The following is a 19,821-nucleotide window of genomic DNA, read 5'->3' on the forward strand; positions in this document are numbered from 1 at the left end:
GATCTTATATTTCCTTATATGTTACGGTTGTTCTTAATGTAATTGTAACATGATGTAAAATCTGCAGTAATTCCATTCTGTAAAGCATGAAGTTACTGTAAGTTTTGTTTCTTTCTCTGTCTGGCTGGTCAGTAAGTGGATATCTTTACAGGTGTCTGTAAGATGCAGATCAGCGATTAGTGAGGTGTCTGACTGTGATTCCCTTCCCCACAATTGATCCTTAATGTTTCCTGTCTATAGGAAGTTGTCAGTACTTGTCTAATTATAGGGCAGCCTTATTACGCTCAAGTTTCAGCACGCTCCTTTGTGCTGCCGTATTAAACTGTCTTGTTTGCAGTACTTAGTCATTTTCCACAGTAATTGAGAGCCCTCTACTGCAAGATCTCGGCAAGTGTCCTCCACCCTGAGATGATTCCTTGTCTTCATGTTGTGCCCCGTCATAATGAATGGCAAGACTGGCACATACAATCTTACAACCAACAGAATGACTGTAATCCCTGTGTTCAGACATTAATAATCTTTTTGTATTTAGTTTTATTTTAGAAACATTAAAGGGCTTTTCTTTTAAATCTCTTCTACGACATTGCATTTGCCTGTGTTTATCATTGTCTTATGCCTTGTCGTGTCTCCACTGAGAACATAGACCATTTTTAGAATTGTTTTGGTCCATAGGTAGGAACTCACCAGGCTGGTCTAAAGTGATATCAGAAACTGGTCTCAAAATGTACACCAAATTGTATTAGAAAGTTGCAGAATCTTTGGTTGTACAAAAGCGAAGGTTATTTCACACTCACATTATGGCTTTCACTTATGACACAAACTGTGGCACTGTGTTGTATTTAAGTTATCCCAACTGACTTATAATGGGGTTTGTTGGGGTTCTGTGACTTAGATAGAAGGATTAACCTCTTCATGCTGCGATGTTCTTGCTGTCAAAAGTCACAGAACCTCAATAAGACTTCATGTAGTGAGCTACATCCAAAAATGCCAGCATGTCCTTAGGTATAATTTTCATGCTGTGCGTTTTAGGAATCGCAGCATTTCTGCTATGTTTTTTTTTTTTTTTTTTGCAATATGTGGATGGAATTAGCTAGAATCCCATCCACTCTGAAGGTACCGTATTTTACGGACTATAAGGCGCACTGGACTATAAGGCGCATTGCCCATGAGCGCCTTATAGTCCGTCTCGGTTCATATATAAGGCGCACCGGACTATAAGGCGCAGTCCGGTGCGCATTATATGTTATTGAAAGCGACGGCACGCAGACTTTGCCAGCGTCCGCTTAACTCCCCGCGTGCCAGCCGCTTCTATTGGAAGCGCTCGGCAGGCGAGGAGTTAAAGGGGCTCTATCAGCAAAATCATGCTGATAGAGCCCAACCGTAAAAGTTATATTAAACTACCCCCCCCCCCCCCCATTTTAAAAACCTGAAACAGAATGTGAAACTTACCGAACGGTGCAGGGTGGGCGGGCATTCAGGCCTCCTCTTCCTCCGATGTTCCGTCCTCCTCCTCCGGCGCTCGCGAACTGATAATGGCCTGGGCGCATGCGCAGTAGCCGTAGTAGAAGCATTATGATATTGCCCATGCGCCCAGGCCATTATCAGTTCGCGAGTGCCGGAGGAAGTGGTCAGGACATCGGAGGAAGAGGAGGCCTGAATGCCCGCCCACCCTGCACCGTTCGGTAAGTTTCACATTCTGTTTCAGGGTTTTATTTTAAAACGGGGGGGTAGTTTAATATAACTTTTAAGGGTGCATTCACACTACGGAACGCCAGCGTGTATCACAGCCGTACACGCCAGCGTTACAGCAGGGCTGCCGGACACTTCCCATTCATTTCTATGGGAGCCGGCATGCGAGCGCTCCCCATAGAAATGAATGGACTGCTTTTTTCCATTCATTTCTATGGGGAGCGCTCGCATGCCGGCTCCCATAGAAATGAATGGGAAGTGTCCGGCAGCCCTGCTGTAACGCCGGCGTGTACGGCTGTGATACACGCTGGCGTTCCGTAGTGTGAATGCACCCTTACGGTGCCTTTTATGTATGTATGGAAGCGGCACGCAGACTTTGCCGCCGCTTCCATCCATATATAAGGCGCACCGGACTATAAGGCGCACTTACGATTTCTGAGGAAATCGTAGGTTTTTATGTGCGCCTTATAGTCCGGAAAATACGGTATTCTAAAATATGGGGCCCCAGCCCAAAGGTTCTAAGTGCACATGTTAACCAGTGCCAAAGAAAAGTTAACACAGTCACCAAAATATGAGGCATTAGTGAAGTCAAAACAAGCTGGGTCAGTATTAGGAGGTCACACAGCACAGAATCGTTGATCAAGCAGAAGTGGTCTAGGAGGCAAGTGGAGGTCACAACAGAAGGCAGGTGGAAGTACAGAATCGGCAGTCAGGAATCGAAGTCAGGAAGTCAGAAGCAGAGAGTTATACAGCAAAAACACCAGGGACGAGGAGAAGAGTTAACACTCAGAAGATCTGAATAGCCAGCATGGCAGGAGAGCTGGACACACCCAGATATATACTAGAAAGTGAAGGAGAGTTAACCCCCAGAGGACCAGGGTACAGTGCTGGTACATACAGTGCCTTGCGAAAGCGTTGGGCCCCCTTGAACTTTTCAACCTTCTTCCACATTTCAGGCTTCAAACATAAAGATATAAAATTAAAAAATGTTGAGGGAAGAATCAACAAGTGGGACACAATTGTGAAGTGGAACGAAATGTATTGGATATTTTAAACTTTTTTAACAAATAAAAAACTGAAAAGTGGGGCGTGCAATATTATTCAGCCCCTTTACTTTCAGTGCAGCAAACTCACTCCGTTCAGTTCAGTGAGGATCTCTGAATGATCCAATGTTGTCCTAAATGACTGATGATAAATAGAATCCACCTGTGTGTAATCCAGTCTCCGTATAAATGCACCTGCTCTATGATAGTCTCAGGGTTCTGTTTAAAGCGCAGAGAGCATCATAAAGACCAAGGAACACACCAGATACTGTTGTGGAGAAGTTTAAAGCCGGATTTGGATACAAAAAGATTTCCCAAGCTTTAAACATACCAAGGAGCACTGTGCAAGCAATCATATTGAAATGGAAGGAGTATCAGACCACTGCTAATCTACCAAGACCCAGCCGTCTCTCTAAACTTTCATCTCAAACAAGGAGAAGACTGATCAGAGATGCAGCCAAGGGGCCCATGATCACTCTGGATGAACTGCAGAGATCTACAGGTGAGGTGAGGGAGTCTGTCCATAGGACAACAATCAGACGTACACTGCACAAATCTGCCCTTATGGAAGAGTGGCAAGAAGAAAGCTATTTCTCAAAGATATCCATAAAAAGTCTTGCTTAAAGTTTGCTACAAGCCACCTGGGAGACACCAAACATGTGGAAGAAGGTGCTCTGGTCAGATGAAACCAAAATCAAACTTTTTGGCCACAATGCAAAACTATATGTTTGGCGTAAAAGCAACACAGCTCATGACCCTGAAGACACCATCCCCACTGTCAAACACGTTGGTGGCAGCATCATGGTTTAGGCCTGCTTTTCTTCAGCAGGGACAGGGAAGATGGTTAAAATTGATGAGAAGATGGATGGAGCTAAATACAGGACCATTCCTGAAGAAGACCTGTTGGAGTCTGAAAAACAACGGAGACTGGGACGGAGATTTACCTTCCAACAAGATAATGATCTAAAACATAAAGCAAAATCTGTTAGGAGTATTTAGGTTCATTGCTTTCTATTTTTCTTACCTGGGGAGTTTTTGGCTGCGCAGTGTCTGGGGTGGCATCCTGGCGCTGCGGGGTTGTCCTGTCGTGGGTATTGGTGCACACCTTCTGACTTGCACGCGCGCACTGCTGGTAGGCAGCTTTATTTCCTGGTTGATTAGTCTGTCCTCCCATTTGCACCTGGGAGGAGTGGTCTCTACTCTGTATTTAAACCCATGCCTCCCATGGTTCTGTGCTGAGTGTCGCTTTTACAGAGCTAGGCCTTAGCAGGAGGAGTAGGTGGTTATCTTGGATAGAGGAAGTTCCGTGGTTGGTTTTTGGGAGGTTTGGGTGAACGAGTTGGTTTGTGTGTTTTTCCCTTCTGTGTTCACCAATCCTCCCTCTGTGTATAATTGACTGTGTGAGTGAATTGCCTTATCCTTTGATTTCTACTCAGTTTCCCTGTGTTTGTTTCCTAGTGTAAGGTTCCTTCCCATATTGGTTTGGGGGAATCCTTTCCCACATTTTTCCTGTGTGCTGCTTGTGTTGTTAGTCAGTGCACACCCTTGTCAGTCCCTGTCAGTAGCAGCTTCACTTGTTCGTTAGGGGTGACCCCCTTTAGTCTCCAGTCCCTAGAGATCTTATAGGGCATTCCTTCTCCCACTTCCCTCTAGGCCTACGGTATCAGTGAGAGAGGAGCCGTCAGGGTCAGGCTTAGCCTGAGTACAGCCGACCCACACCCGTGAGGCAGGGACCGGGATAGCTAGTGGGAGTAGTGCAGGGCGAGATTCCCTACTGCTATTCCTTAGCCCCGTTGCAGCTACCTGGACTGACATAACAAAATCTACAATGGAATGGTTCACAAATAAACATATCCAGGTGTTAGAATGGCCAAGTCAAAGTCCAGACCTGAATCCAATCGAGAATCTGTGGAAAGAGCTGAAAACTGCTGTTCACAAATGCTCTCCATCCAATCTCACTGAGCTCCAGCTGTTCTGCAAGGAAGAATGGGCAAGAATTTCAGTCTCACGATGTGTAAAACTGATAGAGACATACCCCAAGGGACTCGCAGTTGTAATCGTAACAAAAGGTGACGCTACAAAGTATTAGCACAAGGGGGCCGAATAATTTTGCACGCTCAATTTGTCAGTTTTTTCTTTGTTAAAAAAGTTTAAAATATCCAATAAATTTTGTTCCACTTCACAATTGTGTCCCACTTGTTGTTGATTCTTCCCCAGAAAAATTTAAATGTTATACCTTTATGTTTGAAGCCTGAAATGTGGCAAAAGGTTATAAAGTTCAAGGGGGCCGAATACTTTCGCAAGGCACTGTACAAGGACCAGAGCGGCACCTCACCACGCCACTGCCAAAGAACCGGCTGCTGTCCAATCAACGTTTTTCTTTCTACCTATATTGAATTTGAATGTTTCATTAAGTCCTATGGCCACACGTGTATAAAATCCAGCACCTAGCCATGTAGTCGCCTTTACAAATATTAGTGAAACAATGGCTCATTCTAAGGAGCTCGTTGAATTCCACCATGGTATTGTAACAGGATGTCAACATTGTAACAAGTCAGTTCAAGAAATTTCTATTATTGGTATTGGTGTATATAGTGGTATTATTGAAGAGTGGAAATATTAAGGAACCACAGCAACTCAACCATGAAGTGGCACATCACATAATGGTACAGAATGGGGTCACAGAGTGCTAAGGGACATAGTAGATAAAAGTTGCTAATGCTGTGCAACTGCAGGGTTTGAAATCCCCTATGGCATTAACAAAAATTGTACCCCAAGAGCTTCATAGCATGGATTTGCCATTGCTGAGTAGCTGCATTCAAGCCTTACCAAGCACAATGCCAGGTGTTGGATGGAGTGGTGTTAAGCATTGGAATTGCACTGGACCCTGGAGCAGTGGAAATATGTTCTGTGGATTGAAGAATAATGCTGATGGATGAGTTTAGGTTGCCTATATGCCAGAACATTGCATATATATATATATATATATATATTGTGACAATTGGAGGTAATTTAGCATCAAAGGTAAGCGGTGTTCCTGGATTTACAGAGGTTTTGGTGGCGCTGGGTGCCAAATAAACAGCAGATCAGGTGGTACAATCCAAAATAAGTGACTTTATTCAGCTTTAAACAGGAACAAAAACAACAGACAGCCTATCCCACACACAGGGCAATACCTCACTCCTTGAACCCTTACTATTTTGGTTTTAAGAGGGAATTTTAAATCAAGGAAAGAGCGACGGATTTATGAGTATAAACTTATGACCCTGCTTCAAACACTGGAGAAGGGATTAAATCGGTCACATGGGTTTATGGCATTTTACAGAAATCACTGACCTGAGACCCTGAGAACTAATAAGAACCTGGAATTGTTTACATTGTTTCTACCAAAAACAAATAACCCTCTACCCCTCCTTTCTCCTAGAATTCTATCCCTATGTGTCCTTTTGTACATAAATATGCATCCTTCAGAAATGGTTTTTAAATTTACTTGAGAAAGGAGCCGAGAGTTCCGAAACGTTGTTACCTGTCATCATTATTAGTTAGCCATTAAAAAGGTATCAACTACTGAAGACTATCAAGGTTTTTTTTTTTTTTTTTATATTCCCTAAGCTACTGAGCTCAAGATACTTTTCTGAGGTTTCAGCTCACCAGTCCGGCTCACACTGGGCTTAACCAAGTCCTTTATGGAATCTAGTCCTCTTGGGACAGACCTCCTGTCTGTCTCTAACTGGTCCAAGAACCACCTGCTCCTGCAGGTCACAAGCAGCACTCTCATGCTGTGGGCGCTCTCTCTGGAGTTGAGCCCCTTTCTTAGGTATGGGTGTGGTCTGAGTCCTATTTAACCCTATTTTGGGTCGCTCTATAGTGCCCTCTAGGTTCACACCCTCACACTATATATATATATATATATATATATATATATATATATATATATATATATATATTATTATTATTATTATTATTATTATTATTATTACAAATAATATTCAGCACAAATGCACAACAACAGAAAACTGTGCACATACACTTCACATAGAGGCATAAATCAGCTAAAACCACCGAAAACTGGAGCTCACCATGAAATACAGGGGACCCTCCTCCTATAGTCAGACAAAATAAATATCCCCTGGTCTTATAAAAAAGTAGCAATTACAATTCATAATGAAGAGCACTCGCATACCGCTAGCAAAGCTGCACCACAAGGCAGTGTTACATGTGGGCTTCTTATTTCAGTCTGCCAATGGGTCATTTTTTAGAAAAGTGTAAACTGTTTTATCTGCAAAGTGGAGTCAACTCCATATTAATGCATATGGGTTTGGAATGGGATGTCATAAAAGCATCTGTAGGTGCCCCCAATACTTTTGTCCTTCTACCGTGTGTATATAGATAGATACGTGGATGTAAAAACCAGGAGTCTCTCATTCTACTGCAGATTAAATTCTACCTGTGGTGCTGTCGTCCCTGGAGAGAACATGTCTGTGAAGCTGAAAACCCCAGGGGGTGGCTGTATTAATTTAGATATGTTTCATTGCTTTATTTATTCCCTCTTCTTCTTTCTTTTTGCTGGATGATTTCAGGATTTTCAGATCTCCAGCTCCTTATCCCCCTGATGGATCTCTTCTTATAGTCTGTCTTCATGTCCCTGCGATGTCCATCAGAGAGCGATGATGAGGAAATGTAATATTTCTTATTTGTCTAATTCCCTATAGAATAGTGACTGGAGCTGAAAAAAAGGTAGAAAGTGACTGGAAATACCACTGACTATCCAACCACGAGAAAGACATGTCTGGGATCAGTTGTCAGTATGAACATCCTCCTACCTGTTCAGATCATATAATTAGGGTAGTATTATAGTAGATGTATTCTTGTACATAAAGAGTAGAGATGGGTGAACCTCACAAGATATGTTTCATTTCAAGTTGAACAAGCTGGTGCTCCTTGTACCATTTAGCACTCTCTCTTGGTCTCCTCGGGCAGCCACATGCCCATGTGATCGTTGTGGCCTAATCACAGGGTGCCTGATATCACCAGGAGAGTGCTAAACACTGCAAGGAGACCCAAAAGAGGTGAGGGAAGGTAAGTAGAAATGTTGTTGTGGTTGTGCTTTTGTTTATTTTTTAGTTTACCGCAGTGCATGTCACCGTGGCCATTTTAGTTCGTCCGAGACTAACCCCCAATAGTTTGGTTTTGTTAAAGATCAAACTCTTGTGTCAAATCAGCTCGCCCATCTTTAATAAAGAGCAGTATTATAATAGTACTGTCATGTGCATATAGACAGTATTATACCAGTTGCATTCATTTATACAGGGGAAAGGTATTATAGTAGTGATGTTTTACCCTATGGGGCAGCATTATAGTAGTTCAGTTTTAGAGTGCAATGTTATTGTTGGGTTTATTCCTGCACTTGCAGTATTGAGCAGTAGTTATATTCTTTGTCACATGGAGCAGTATTATAGTAGTTATAATTTTGTACATAGAGGCAGTATTATACTAGCTACATCTTTGTCCATAGGAGGCAGGTTTATAGTAGTTACAGTATATTCTTTTCTATAGGAGGCATTGTTCTGGTAACTATATTGTTTTATTTAATAGTTCTATTCTTTCCAATAAGGGAAGTATTATAGTATTAGAAGTTTGCATAGCAAAGATACTGTGTTCATTGTAGTTTTCACCCAGTTTAACTTAGTTTTCATGGCAGCTCATGAACAATATTCGCAGATGTCAGCAATGAGAAAAGATGTTATTGGGTGCATTTTTTTTTTCTCCCCCATCAAATAATTTCCTCTATAGAGATCACGATTGCAGTTTGGTTCGGAAAGTTACTATCTCTACTTCTGTCTCATATATACCATACTAACTCTACTTTAGGGGCCACACTAATGAACCATTGTCATCTTTTCATCCTCTTATTACACTGTATCATAATTAACTTCATAGTGTAACTGCTCTCTAATAACTCTTTGCCAGTGGCAGTGAAACCTTCTGCTGATCAGCTGTGATTTCTTATTACAGTTTACATTATTCAGGTAGAATATTATCCTTTCCCCTTTGTCGGTTATCTGCAGTGCAAAATAAAAATCTTATTTTATGGATAATGAAACATTGCTTCTAGCGGCGAATAAATCTACTGTTTGCTGTAAGCCACATCCAGGATTCTCTAGGCAAAAAAGGATCTTTCTAGCACAAACTCCCCCTCCCCACACACACACACTCTTTCGCCATGAGATTTTAATGTAAACACCAGTTATGACAATGTAACCGTAGCTAAACAGGCTTGGAGTGAGCTGATTTTATTTTCTGCCGCTGCCTTCTCCCGTGCGTTTGTAGCGCTGGGTCAGAGACTTTTTATTGCTTTTGACAAATGTGCCTGGAAAAGGCTCCGGTTCCTCGGCTGCCAAGCTATTTTTGGCAGGGAGTGCAGCCGCAGCTTCTAATGAGATTATTTAAGAGTTGTATTTAAATGTGAGCATCGGAATGTGCGCGGCGGTTTCCCGGACCGAGGCGTTTTTATCCTTGTTCGTGTTAGACTTTGCATTTGTTTATTCTTCTTTTTGCCACCTGCGTTTAATGAAAATCTATGTCAGAGGTTTGCCAACAATTGCAGATACTTCTAGATGTAATAAGCTAAAGTATTGGGGCTTCCATACTAAATGGCCATTTTGAAGTGTAATTTTGAAATATATATTTAGAGGGAAAAAAACAGTCTAAATTGAAAAGGTTTTAATATAGGGGTATATGTTAAAAGCTTATGGCTACTTTCTTTTCATATATGTCACTTTGTCTTAAAGCGAAACTTTTGTTTTAATTTTTTTAAGCTATGCCAAGAAGTTATGAAGTAGATTCAAAATCTGCTATTGCAGATGCTGTCGTCCATGTCTAGTACCTGCACCCATGTCTATTTCCTATATCTGCAAGACACCGCAGAGCTCATAATACTATATATACCTTACACTGTGAGGATCATGTCACCACAGGTCCTTATTGAAGAAAGTGAAAGCAGGAAAGACACTGAGTGGACATCTATTACTACTTATCCCAGATAATGATGATTTACCATGTATTTGTCATTTTGCGGCGCTGTACATATACTCTATGTATGTATACTCTACTTAAATGGGTTTTCACATCCTGAAACATTCTGTGGATAGGTGTAAAGTTTTGATGAATTGACTACTCCTTTAAAGAGGACCTTTCACCTCCTGGGGCACATGCGGTGTAATACACCGCTAGAAAGCGGTGAAGCAGTTTTCACGTTCTGTGCCCCCGGTGAAGAGCTATCGGTACTGGTACCGTAGCTCTTCAGTGTCGGAAGGGCGTTTCTGACAGTCAGTCAGTAGCATCTATTGCGCTGTACTTTGAGAAGGGGCGTTCCTTACTGCCTGGCGATGACGCTGAGTCCCCCCCCCCCCCCCAGTACTCTAGGGACGAGTACTATCAGGAGGGAAGCGTTCCTGACCACCCTCACAGTACACCGCAATAGACACCCTTCTAACAGTGAAGAGCTATGGTACCGACACCGATAGATCTTCACCGGGGGGCACAGAATGTGAAAGCCGATAGTGCGCTGAATTCGGCGCACTGTCGGCTTTCTAGCAGTATTTAAAACCGCATGTGCCCCAAATGGTGAAAGGTCCTCTTTAAAGGATATCTAAGTTTACAGAAGAACCCAAAACAGATGATGGGTCTTGCTGAGGATATTTTACAGAAGCAGTATTCTTTACAATCCATTTTCTAATTATATTTACCCTGTTCACCCATCACCACAATTTCACCTCTTCTCTGAGCATGTGAACATGTACATAGAATGGAAGTTTGCCAGTAGTATGCTATGCAGGATTTCTGATTCAGTACGTCACATGAGGCTTTACTGAAAATCCCTGCCCCTCACCCTGAGCCAATACATCCTACATTGCAAGGTAGAAGGATTTTACTTAGTGTAGTGTTGAATTAGTACCAAAAAGTCAAGTAATGTGAGTTGCTGCAGCATTGAGCTGAGAAGGGGAAAGTGCCACGGCGTACAAGCAGAAATCTGGAAAGGTGACAAAGGGCTAGGTCACACGGGGATTCCGCATATGCACATTTTGTCGCGGGTGCAGTGCATGATATACCGTCGCGGCTTTCTGCTCCGGATTAGGCCCAAATGAATGGGCCTAGTCCGGAGGGTGCTGTTGCGAGGCGGATGCCGTGGCTGAATCAGCTGCGGAATCCGCCTGAAAAAAGGGCAGCTTGCTTCTGTTTTGCACTAGTGGGAACAAACCGCTAGCGCAAAAAAGAACACTAGTGGCGGGTTCGGCGTCAAAATCCACCCCCTCTTGCCCCATGTGAACGAGCCCAAAAGAGAGGGCGAGATGATTATGTAAATGCAGTGCAGGGAGGAGCTTTTTGGATCTGTTTACATGGCAGAAAGTAAAGAAGAATTTTGAGGTGATTTTGCACCCCAAATTCTTCTCCAGCCTTAGGCTGTGGTTCTCACTTGCTGATTAGCCCCACGCGTCAAGAATGGGCAGGACACTTTTTATTTTATTTTAACATCCTGCTGTGGTCTCTGACTTCTATTGAATACAATGAGAGACAGATTCAGAACAGAATTTCCCACTGATTTTTAAGAAAGAATATTCAGTATGTAAAAGAATATACTTACTTTAACAAACAACAAAAAAACGCATCATGAGTGAGTTGTTAGAATTGAATAACACTTTCTATGTGTGCGTATAACCCTGATACATGTAATTGATTACAATATTAGAGCAAAAGGATAAGTAAACTGTGGGATTGGCTGTTGTTTGTCAGTGGATCCTGTCTACTGGTGGTCTTTCAAGATGCCTGGAGTCTTTTCTGACATACCTGCTCCCATCTAGATCAGAATGGCTTAGATTGTGAGCAATTTGTTGAAACAATCGTCCTATGTCTCACAGTCCATTGTTCACATTGATCACAGTGAACTGGCCAATATTTATTTGCATATGTAGTATAGGCAAGTCTGGCTGTCAACTATTTTTCATCAAGAGGTAGACTACCCAAAAATAGCATCTGAGAGCCTTGTTATGGGGCAGCAGTGTAAGCACTTATACACCCTCTTGTGGCAATACCCAATGTCTAATCACATCTGTAATCCTTTACATACCTGCCAGAGACAAAACTGTATGCCAAGTTATGCAACAATTCAGCATTTCTATGTGGATGTTTGTTTTTTGTCAATGAAGGCATTACTGAACAAAAATAAATTTACTATAATACAAGAATATACTTATAATACAGCCCCTATAATATGCTTTAAAATTTAATATCTATAATACTTTCCCTAAGCACTCTAAAACTCCCATGTGTAAATGATGTGACATTCTGGGGGTCAATCAGCTCATGGGATTGGCATCTCCACCGATGGCTGTCACACCGACAACTTCACTCCCACACAGGTATTTCCGGTTTTATACTGATCCTTGGCCAGCACACTGGTTTTCACTGTTGCCTTGCAGCACTGGGGCCCGGTTCGAAACCAACAAAATCTGCGTGGAGTTTGTATATTTTCTCTGTGTTTGCTTGAGTTTCCCCCAGGTACTGAGGTTTCCTCTCACATTCCAAAAATACTGTGTAAAACACCTGACCATTGTGGGTGTTGGAGATGAGCGCTTGTATGGTAGCCACTGACTCCTTACTCTACAACACTCCCTGCGCTTTGAGCCCCTTTGGTGACAAATGTGCATCACAAATGTTTGTCATTGTCATTATTTCTCTGTCCACAGTATGCAGGGATACAGTACAAAATAGCTCTAATATTAAAGCAAATCCTGGTTGGCTAGCTACATAACATACAGCGTACCTCGCCATCAGGGTGTGGCCACCTCAAACAAAACCCAGTCCATGCCTGAACCCTTGGTGGTGGTTCTCCAGGCCCTTGTATGAGCCCTCCCAGGTACCTGCTAATAAAACTTATTAACATCCTGTCAACTGGAAGGAACAACCAGCTTTCTCAGATTTTCACTTCTACCCAGCTTTCCCTAGATGAGACATTCCTTTTTAACAACACACACACACTTCTGAGGCAGCTACCCATCCATAAGGAACATAACTGCTGTAAGACTGCGTCCTATGTAGAAGTGCATAACTACTATAATACTGCCCCCTTGTGCAAGAACATAACTACTATAATACTGCCGCTAAATACAAGAACTACTACAATAATGTCTTCTGTGAACATGAATATAACTACTGTGATAATGATAGTTAATGGTTAACGTACTGCCTTTAATGCTAGTGTAAACTGCCATGGTAAATCTATGTTTGCCCAGGGTGCTATATATTCATTAGCTCTTCTCTCTCGCTCTGTCCTTATGTCATGGACTGTACATCTGTGATATTAAGGACATCTGGTTGGCCTGATTTTCCCCCAAAAGGATTTTGGCAGTGACGGTTTCAGGAAATATCTGAGTCGTGTTGGCATCTCTGGTGGATCCGTCTCTACACAGACAGCTTTATCTGATGGTACATGCCTGTATGTGATCTACAAAATATTTGTTTAGTGAGAAAGTCCCAATTCTGTTTCCATATTGTTTAACATGTGTCAAATATGTTCTGACTTTGTCTAAATTGTTTGGTAGAGCGATCTTAATAGTTAATCTGAATTTGTACCAGTGCTGCTCCTAAAATAATCAGATGCATTCACGCTCTATTTACAGATAAGATCCTTATCTCTAGAAATTGGTCATCCATTCATGGGTATTAATATTCAATGTTCACATATAAATATTTGCTAGAAAACAAGAACTACTATTACATAACTATTATACTACCTCAAGGAATAGGAACCTGCGGTAATTCTACCTTTGAGGTATGAGATTATAACTACTGTAATACTGCCCCCCTGTGTACAAGACTATAAATACTATAATACTGTCCCTAGGTGCAAGACTTTAACAACAATGATAATGCCTAGACAAAAATCTAAGCTCCATAACCTTGCCTGTACTAATAATTTTCATGTTAGTAGTTGTTGACCACAGACTTCAGTCAACATGGTGAATTCATATATACATAGACTGATAAAAGGTATATAGACACCACTTAATCCTTTCCATTTACCATACCCCAAACAACTGATCCATGCTGGAGCCAACTGTTGTTCCCCCAATGATCAGTTATTTTTATAATCCATGTATATACAGTATTTTCCCATTGCTAAGATCCTAATGGTGGGTCAGAATGTTACTGAATGTTGGCTAATAAACATGAAGTTTATCTTCACCACAGCCATTGGCATGCTGTAATCTTTTTTGAGTCAGACAGCTTCTTTAACGCAGACTACTTCTGATGCTAGGTTCACACTAGCGTTCAGGTTTCCGTTGTTCAGTTGGACCCTTAAGATGGAGACCCTGTCCTCTTAAAAAGCAGTTACACGCAGAATTCTGTGGACCCCAGACAATAATGGGTTCCTCAAGGTTTTTGCCAGTTTGTACTTAAACAATTGGAGAGAAAGTCCTCCTTGACGGACTTTTGTCTCTGCCGTGGATTCTGTGGCAGAATCTCCCATGGAGACTCCAATGAAGGTGTGAACCCAGCCACCGTGTACAGATCCTTGTAATATATAGAGATGAGCGAGTAGTATTCGATCGAATACGTCTCTGCCATAGGTATCCTTGTAAGCGGCTGAACACCAAGGGGTTAAACGCATCGAATAATTGATGCGCTTAACCCCTTGGTGTTCGGATGCTTACACGGATACCTATGGCGGAGAGTTATTCGACTACTCACTCATCTCTAGTTCAGTGCCTTTGTGCTCCTAGTACTGTTCTTTGTGCTGTTCCACTGCTGCCAGATCTTTGTAAAACCCTACTATTACCCTACTAGTACCCTACTAGTACCCTACTAGTATGCTGCATAAGTGTCTCATTGTACACTGTCTACCTGTTTCCTGACCATGGATCTGTTTCTGGTACCTGCTTCTGTTCTACCTGCTCTATTCTTGACCTGATTACAATCTTGAATCTGTGCTGTCTGTCCTGACCTCCTGCTGGATTGATACTCTCTTGCTTGATCCATCGTTGCTATGTATCCCTTGACTTTTTCCTGGGTTAGCCATCACCTACATTAGCACTACTCCTAGAGGTAGAGGTAGGTGGTTCCCTACAGTGCCTTGGAAAAGATAGTAAAAAAAAACTTTATGGAAATGTAAAATACACAAACATTACAAAAAAAACAAATCAAATCACTTTTGTCTTGTTTACATATAAATAAACAAAAAAAAAATATCCCTTAAAGCCCATACTATTAAAATATAAAATATTTTAAAGAATATGGCTACACAACGATATTTTTTTAACAAAAGTTTTACATTTTGCACAAAGTTTTAAAACTGTTTTCACTCTACATTACAAATTTTTTTTATTTTGATTTGTCTTTATTTTTTATTCTCTATTTGTTTTCTCTTGTACAATTGAAAAGAGGCTCCAGTACCTTGTTAGCGATGACCAACTGTTGTATGCAATGGCTACCCAGGCCACTACACCAGCAGCTGGGGCAGGATTAAAGCATTCACCACAAGGCCTCAGACAGTCATTAATCCCAAATAGAACTTTAATTTGTCACAAAAGACAATATGGTTCCAGCCCATAGCAGTCGAGGTTTCTTGTTGAAGACATCCCTGAATTTGATTGCAGTGGTGGATGGCTGTCAATAGCAGGACATATAATGGGTACTGAGACACAAAAGTGTCGGTGGATCAAACAATCCTCCCCACCAGTGGTTTATTGGGCTGTCCCAATCTTGTCTGCTGTGTGTGTGAGCCCTCACGTAAACACTTTTCCAAACACCTCCTAACATCTAGGTCAGAATGGCTGTTGAAACGATCTTGCTTCTCTTAGTCCAGTAATGTTCCCTCCCTTAGAGTCTGTCAGCTTGGCACAATGTCTTGGAGTGTGACGTAGAGGCATGTCTTAGCAGTCATTGATCGCCCACCAAGAGGTACACTACCCAAAAGTAACCTCTAAAAGCTTTTTTGAAGGACAGTGAGGGAAGCACTTTTAGCCCACTTGTGGCAAGACCAGACCTGTAATAACTTACATATCTACCTGAGACATAACTGCATGCCCAGTTTTTCAGTAATCTAACATTTCTATCTGGATGCCTTATTTTTTCTTTTTTTTTTTTTTTGTCAATGAATGTATAGTGCAAAGTGATCTGGGTTTTCTAGGACTCAGCAGCTCATGCAGTTCAGCGGCACCTAGCAGATGACATGGCTGCTCATTTAGCTCTGTGTATACAGCAGTATGTAAGGCAGGGACAGTAATAAACCAGCATACAACACAGACTTCCTGGATGTATAAAATCAAGGTATTAAAATATAATGAAAGCTATATATATTTGCCTGCATGTGATCAATTGACACATAGAACTGCAGAAAAGGTAAATAGGATGGCACTGCTGGGTCTGTAAGTATAATTCCTGGTAGGCTGGAGGTAAATCGGAGGAGTTTAACCTTATATATCAGGAGCCGTGGGGGTGCTCAACAACCAGAAAAAAAGCACTGTGGCAATAACGAAGAAAAAGAAAATTGGAAGGGCACTCACCCACACAGAGGCTCGTCTTCATAAAAGGCTTCCTTTATTAGGGTATCACATCTTAAAAACAATTCTTGTAGGGAGGGAAGAACAGCATCAAATGGCAAGAAAGGCAACAGCCGTTCCACGCTACTATGTGCGCTTTTTCAAGCCTCAGAATGCAAACAATTGACACATAGGATAACGTTATCGCACAATGAGAACCATGAAAACAAAACCTGGCATCACTGCACTTTTTACAACGTATACATTGTATGGCATAGTGACTGAGGTGCGCTTCCACGCCTATTAAAGGCCTCTATACAGCAATATTTGGGATATTGGGAGGCATTCTGGACCCGATAGACTCCCTTTGGGTTTAATATCAGCCCTGCTTTTTGTCATATACAGTGATATTTCCAGGGTCTAGGAGAATTACTTGAGGCTCATTTCCAGTGGCTGACTTCAGCCAGTACAATTGTTCGTCCACAGGGGAGCACTGTTTGAGCAGATATTCTTCCAGCTCGGCAAAGCTTAGGAAATCCATGTAGATTACTGGCAACAAGTCTAATTGTTCAGCAAGTGCTTTCTATGCTCCGTTTCCTTGTACTGGGATAATTAGAACAAATCCTCCGTGTGTACACTGCACTGTGCCTTGCTGACTGATCTCCTTTGTGGGATCACAGCAAGGCTGTATATAGCTGATATCAGCTGAATATATTATGAGGCCATTGCATTATAAGCAGTTGTCTCCTGTACTCTTACCATTGTCAGAATGAATATGCAGAGCTGAGGTTAACAAGTTCAAGATTGGGTCATTTTCCCCTTTTTTAAGACCACTCATATTTTTGTGCTTTACGTACATGCTGGTTTGAAAGCTACAACTTTTTTTGGTGAGTTATTCAAATAATTTTACATTTTTTTAGGGGAGGAGGATTATACATAGGATATTTTTAGAGTTTTTTAATAGTTGGAAATACGGAGCAAAAAAGGGAAAGTGTCACCCATTGAGCAACATATTATACAGTGATTAGTTAGGCAGGAACGGTAGTAACCTGCATTCTGACAGCCTCCCTATCCTACTGCTGAAATGTAGCTTGTTCAATACCACAACTCAGAAGAACTACAAAGGGAACTTTTCGATATCTAACACATACAGAGGAGGCAGCTGAAACTATTTCAGTAAAAGTTCTGTAACCAATATATATTTTCCAAAAATCCTGCTACAAAAATGAAATCCTATTCTGTAGACCAAGAGGAAGTTATCTGATAGCCCAGCACTTATTCCATACATGGCAGGTTTATGGCAGATGTACAACAGCTCCTAAAGATCATAGTCCCTGATGTGCTCACCTTACTGTGGGGTTCAGGAGTTTCTGGGAATAGCAAATGCACAGAATGCCACTGATTTACTAATATAGAAGAAAAGGACAGCAATTGTACATAAACTAACACGTGGCCTTTTCTTCTGTATTACTGCGGTTTAGTCCTGTTGACTTGTACCTGAAAAAATGCAAACCATTTTCGAATATCTCAGATTTATTAATAGTGCAATTAGGCAGACACTCCTTCTGAAAATGCCGCCAACTTTATCATAGTGGCCGATGCTGGATGATAAATCTGGCATATCTTTACAATGTCAAGTCTGTTTCTACCACTTTTTAGTTGGCCTACTTTGATCCAAAACTTTAAGACATATTTTTGGCTCATCTTGGTGCGTTTTAAGCACGTCTCCTTTTCTGAGAAGCCACACTATCATGTCTAACAAGTCAAAAAATCTAGTCCCAAACCAGATGCATCACATTAGGCCACGACTACACCAGTGTCCGCAATAGTAAATCTGGGCCACTGAGTGAATGTACTGTATAAAGGTATCTGACAAATCTTGTGTTGTCGTGTTGTTTTGGCTTGAAAGTTGCCTTCTTGCAAGTTTTATATAGTTTTCCGTGACAATATAAACTACAAAACATATGCTATTCCAGTTCCATTAATGTTGGATTTTAAGGACTTACTCTACTTTCTTTATTTAGCTAGACAATAATTCCTCAAATAGGGAAAAGTGGTGACTTTGCAGGTCTGATGCAGAATGTCTGCTGTTCGTATTATCTGCATATTACTAATAAAAGGATCAGTAATTACACGTGTAATCCAATTAGCAGTAATGTTTGAGGAGATATCCACTGTCTATATTAGAGACAATTAGAGATGGTCATTAAGATGAAGCAGACCTCAGTATATAGTTATAGTGTAATTAAGATCCAGACAAGGTTATACATTGTACAATATGATGAGATATGGCTTCTGTGAAAGGGGGTTGATTTATGACTTCAGTTTTTTTCGGTACAGGATTCCGATATACCGTTAGCACTGTTAAGACATATGTTCTCCTTTGTGTGATCCGAGTCTATGCATTACATTACATGCCCAATAAAAACAGTTCCCTAATACCGATAAGAAAATGTCCAAACTGATGGGGCCGATTCCCATCAGGTACAATGGTCATTTTAGTGCAGAAGACATCACAACTATTGTAAAAAATCAGATGGATAGAATTTTAGACAGTACGATGGATGGTGCTCCATAGCTACTTCTGGTTGCACAGTTTAGTTCCCCAGGGGCTTAAAGTTGCATGACAAACTCAAGTATTCTGACATGGTGAGCATTCCCTCATAGAAAGATATACACTCTTTGCAGTAAAACATAAACGTACCACCTAAAGTCACCATAGTACGCTGGAAATCTTTGTCTGTGTGCCACCATTGTATTTACTGAGGAACCTGGTACCATGCTGTGCCTTTGCACCAAACAGTGCTGTCTCATTGGATGGCTGATCAAAGTAAACCTATGGGCTGGTTTTGTTTGAAGGTGAAGATTTCAGAAGGGTGGTTTCAGAAAGGTGCCCCCTGTGCTGTGCCCTAACCTAGCACTATCCTACCCTGTGGGTACGGTAGACACCCTAGGCTCGGAACAGCACGGTATATGTTATTCATGAGATTCATACAGAAAAACCCAGGAGAACTTTACCGAGAGATGGAGAGAAAATGGCCAGTACAGAAACACATTTTCCTCCACATAATGTGAATTCCATTTTTCTCTTGGCTCCCTGCTTTACTGAACAATTGTTAAAATGTTCGCCGGATCTGCCGCTTGCCGTCCTCATCAATATTGTAAACATATTATTTTCATCTTGTTTCTGTTCCGTGGTGTAGAAAATGATGTGGGATACAGATTAATATTTGATTCTGCGGAGAGTCTCGCTCAATAGAATTTCATTTCTTAGATTTTTTTTTTTTTTTTTGTGGAGTTAAAGGAGGTTATCAGTCTGTTCCGGATCAACCACATTCCTGCGTTGCTTTTTTTTTTTCTCTTGCTTAAATTTTAGATCTTCAAAACAAGATTGTAGGAAATAAACCTGTAAAGTACATTATGTACATGTTGAAATGTAGGTGGGATCAAGACTCCAGCTAAACTGCTGCTTCAAGATGTGAACATGTTGTCCTGTCATAACTGAGGAGACCTGAAGTGAAAGAAAGAAAAAATATATATATATATAT

General features: G+C 41.3%; 1 protein-coding gene across 1 annotated transcript in view; it reads left to right on the forward strand.

The window, feature by feature from the left end:
- Positions 1 to 19,821, forward strand: part of PEPD (peptidase D) — a 186,286-nt gene that overhangs the window by 111,876 nt on the left and 54,589 nt on the right. The gene's annotated exons all lie outside the window — the stretch shown is intronic.

This window comes from Leptodactylus fuscus, chromosome 7, assembly GCF_031893055.1.
Source record: "Leptodactylus fuscus isolate aLepFus1 chromosome 7, aLepFus1.hap2, whole genome shotgun sequence".
NCBI classification, from domain to species: domain Eukaryota; kingdom Metazoa; phylum Chordata; class Amphibia; order Anura; family Leptodactylidae; genus Leptodactylus; species Leptodactylus fuscus.